At 43.3% G+C, this 4,831-nt stretch overlaps 1 pseudogene across 1 annotated transcript; it reads right to left on the reverse strand.

The window, feature by feature from the left end:
- Positions 1–658: 658 nt before the first annotated feature.
- LOC308421154 (small ribosomal subunit protein uS12-like) lies at positions 659–1,064 on the reverse strand (annotated as a pseudogene). Its single transcript has one exon. The product of its transcript is annotated as a small ribosomal subunit protein uS12-like (transcript).
- Positions 1,065–4,831: the final 3,767 nt, after the last annotated feature.

The following is a 4,831-nucleotide window of genomic DNA, read 5'->3' on the forward strand; positions in this document are numbered from 1 at the left end:
GCTCTCTAGCTGACTTCCTCTTGCCTGGGGGCTCTCTGGATTTGAGTCCCGAGTGGGCTTCTAGCGTTCATTTCTTTTGTTCTAAATTTTGTTGTTTTAGCAACATTTGCAAGCCCAAAGCATCAAAAATTAGTGTAGAAAATGTAAGCCTGGCATGCTAGCATAATATAACTCTTACTTAAAGATTCCAAAATATGAGGAGCTCAAGATGAAAGCTGCCTGGGCTATATAAGAAGCCCCCCTCCCACAGGAACACAGAGTGGGGAGGCAAGGGAACCCCAGTGTTAGCAATAGTTCTCTCTACGTGATAAGACGATAGAATCTTTGCCTGCTTTCTTGATTGATTGATTCCCTCCTTCAGCAAGGTCTCAAGTAGCCCAGGCTGGTCTGGAACTTACCATGTAGCTAAGGATAACTTTGAATTCCTGACACTGCATTGTGTCAAAATTACAGGTATGCATTTACCACACCTGGCTCAGATTTTTTTCTCAATAATACTTTTTATCATCTCTATTTTCCTCACAATGAATATGTATAACGTTCTAAAAACTGAAGTATATATGCATATTATATATGGCTAGTACATTTATACTTATATTCATATTTTTTTACTTTTTCAGAATACGAAAATTTATTACTATGTTTCCATTGTCAAATTTTAAGGTCTTGGTCTTTCCTTCTTGCCTTTGTACAGAGCCAAAAGAGACACATTGGCTACTTTAACAACCTTAGGACTCCAGGAATATCACCCACAGCATGACCTTTTCGACCAAATCCAGCAACCAGAACTTCATCGCTTTCCTCAATTAAGTTCAGGCAGCCATCATTGGACACGAAGGCTGTGATCTTCTTGCCCTTCTTAATGAGCTGCACCCCGACACACTTCCTGATGGCAGAATTTGGCTGTTTGGCTTCAACCCCTACATTTTCCAGCACAATCCCCTTTGCATGAGAGGTGCCTCCAAACGGATTGGCCTTCAGGGCCGTGCCCAAGTGGGCTTTCCTCTACTGCTGTCACACCACTTCTGGTCCCAGGCGGTACGGAGACCACGACACTTGCCCATCTTGACGATGCCACAGGCCCGAGAGAAAGAGCATATTCATATTTTTAAAATAAAGGTAAGGAATCAACCAAGAAGGCAAGCAAACAGTCTATATTTATTGAATATATATTACTTTTTTGTATCATTATAATAAGTTCATCCAACAAATTTACATTGAGCATCTATGTGCGAGTACCAGGCAACAGATGTCATTCTAGGCACTGGAAACGGATTTCCAAGAAGCATGCCTCCATCTCCCAACTCCCCACACTTCCCAGGGCTGGAGATGAATCCCAGATCCTCATATACAGAAGGCAAACACTGCCGGTGGAGCAACATCATTTTCACTGATGTGTGACTGAGCCAAAGACGTGAGGAAGGAACAGCTCCAGTTCATTGATGGAATGTATTAAAATTCACTGATGCAGCTAAGAAGCTCAAGCGGCTTGTAGTTGACACATCACCTGCCTCCGCCTCGTTCTTTGAAGATTTCAGCGCCTGGCTCATCGTCGCTCCCTTTCTTCCCTTGTCTGTCATTCTTAATGACTTTTTGCCTCTTTGGGGGGTTGGGAATTATCCTGGGCTCTTGATGACTCAGTGCGACAGACAGGAGCAATTCCCCCAACATGGATGGAAGGTTGCTTGTAAAGATGACCACTACATTACTTCCTGTTCCGTTCCAGTGGCTTGGCTGTTCCTCAGTAGCAGGCGAGTCCCTTAAATTTAGGTTGACCTCTATGACTAACAGAATGTAATGGCAATGACCCTTGTGATCTCCTGTAGTCTAGGACTCTAGAGGGAGCTGCTCTTGGTCCTCTTAGAATCTTACAACATCAATCCCCTTTATTACAAATGCTTCAAAAATATTTGTTTACGCTGGCTATGGTGGCTCCCATCTGTCACCAAAGATTACACTCAGGAGGCTGAGGTAAGTTTACTGTAGATCTCAGGCCTGCCTAGGCTACATAGTAAGTTCCAGGCCAACCTTGGCTAAACACAGTAAGAATTAACCTTTGCAATGCAAAGTCCTGATTTCCACTCCAAACAGCTTTCCTTTGTCAGTTTTCCCTGTCTCAATTGTGGATGCTCCACCTGTATAATGTTAGGCTACAGTCATGTCACCATCATGCCATGTTTGGTTCCCACCCTCCACCCCACACACACACATCCATTTGGGCATGTATGGAGTTCAGAGGACCAACCTCTTGGTTCCTCAGAAGCTATATATTTACCTTGGTTTTTTAGACAGGGTCACTTACTGACCTTACTGCCTAGGCAAAGCTGCCTGCTTTCTTATATGAGTTCTGGAATTAAACTCAGGACTTCCTGCTTGCAAGCACTTGACTGACTGAGTCATCTCTTCAGCCTTCTTCCTTTCTCTTTCCTCTGTGTGTGTGCATGTGTGTGTATGCATGTGTATATAGGATGTGTGTGTACATATGTGATGTATATATATGTGTGTATGTGTGTATGCTGTGTATGTATGTATGGTGTGTGTGTAGGCATGTGTATGGATGATCTGTGTATATACACACATGCATGTAAAATGTATGTTTGTATGGTGTGTGTGCATGCATGTATATGTATGGTGTGTGTATGTATGTATATATGGTATGTGTGTATATACATGTATGCATGACGTATGTTTATATAGTATGTACATACAAATGTATTTATGATGTATGTTTGTATGGTGTGTATATATGATGTGTGTATGCATGTGTATTTATAGTGTGTGGGGTATGTGTGTGTGTGTATATATATGCATATATATACACATACAGAATTGTATATATATATACATACATGTATTTATGATGTATGTTTGTTTAGTATCTGCCTACAAAGGTATGTATAATGAATGTATGATGGATGTTTGTATAGTGTGTGCATCTAAGTAAGGGTAAATATGATGTGTACATATGAATGTGTGTATATGACATATGTGTGCATGTGTATGTATGGAGTATGTGCACACATGTGTGTCTATAATGTATGTGTTTGCATGCATATCTATGACATGCACATGCATGTGTGGGGGCACATACCTGTATATGGAGGTCAAGGAAACCTTGTTGGAGGAAGGATATCTTTGTGGTTTGCTAGTACACTTAGCATGTAAGGCAAGCTGGTCCATAGCTTCCAGAGAGAGGTATTGCCACAGAAACACTGGATGACACAGGTGCAGTATGCGTGGCTCTGTGTAGGTTCTGGGGATTCTCACTTAGGTGTTCAGAATTGTTCAGCAAGTCCTCTACCCACTGAGCCATTGTCCCAGACCCTATTTCTTCTCTTACAATCCACATCCTGAAAATTCTGCCTTTAAATCTGTCAAGAATTTAGCCAGACATGGCGGCACACGCATTTAAAGCCAAAAGTCCAGGGACAGAGGCAGGGGGATCTCTGAATTTGAGTCCAGCCTGGTTTACAAAGGCTACACATAGAAATCCTGTTTCAAAAAAACCAAAAGAACAATAACAAACCCTCTCCGAACTGTCTCTGTTGCCGTACCTTTGGGAATCTGTTCAGCCCTTTACATAGAAAGTATCCCTTGGCCCAGGCTTCTGGCTCTTCAAGATGTTTGCTAATGAGCCCTTTGTTTAAAAGCCATCAGGAATAGAGGCTAATCTATGTCTTAGGTTTTTCCCAGAGTCTCTGCTAACTCTCTAGGTAACTTAGCCTTCTCTCTCATTCCCTTATTATGTTACTTTGTCCTTTTACCACAGCCCTGGGACCTTCTATTCCTCAGCCTCTGCCCTCGTCTATGTCTTCCTGGTCGCACTAGCACATCTGTCTCTTTCTTTCCCGCCCACCCCTTTCTCCCGTGCACACACATTTTACAGTAGGGAAGAGAAATGTCTGGTCAACACTGATCTCCCTGTTTCCCGACTGAGCGGCTACTGCAGCAGCTGGAGCCAGGTCAGCCTAGCTGAGCGGCAGCCCATGTTGTTGGACCTGTGTATAACCCCCGTCTCTGCCATCACGGCCACTTTGTTCCTGAGCCCCTTGGGCAATGACAGGGATGGCTGGGGAAAGAAGAGGCTTACTGTCCACAGATGGGTCATCCTGTCTACTTGGTAACTGAATTCCTCCTCAGCTGAAGTCACCTTTTGATGAGCATTTACAGGAACGCAATCATCCTTACATCCGTCACCCATTTGAAGAGATCTCTCCATATACTTCTTCCTCGGGTAACGTTCTCACCAACTTTCCAATTGTGATCTTTCTGACAAGCCAGCAATCTGGTGGCAGGCTGACTGCATTGGACCACTTCCTCCGTGGAAAGGACACTTTGTCCTTTATGGAGAAGATGCTCAGTCTGGTTACGGGTTTGCCTTTCCTGAATGGACTGTTTCTACCAGGACCACCATGCACGGAGCATCTTAGTCATTCGCATGCTATTCAACACAGTAGTCTTCTGACCCAGGAACTCACTTCACAGCCTGAAAAGTGTGACAGTGGGCTCATGATCACAGAATCCACTGGTCTTACCATGTTCCCCACCTTCCTGTAGCAGCTAGCCTGATAGAAAGATGGAATGGCCTTTATTTATTTATTTACTTTTGATTCGTTGTGAACATCATGTCATGTACTCCAATTCCATTCAATCTCCCAGTCCCTTCTTAATTTTTAAAGATTTATTTATTTAATATGAGTACACCATAGCTATCTTCAGACACACCAAAAGAGGTCATCAGATCCCATTACAGATGGTTGTGAGCCACCATGTGGTTGCTGGGATTTGAACTCAGGACCTTTGGAAGAGCAGTCAGTGCTCTTAACCACCA

This window comes from Micromys minutus, assembly GCF_963924665.1.
Source record: "Micromys minutus genome assembly, chromosome: 5".
In the NCBI taxonomy this organism is placed as follows: domain Eukaryota; kingdom Metazoa; phylum Chordata; class Mammalia; order Rodentia; family Muridae; genus Micromys; species Micromys minutus.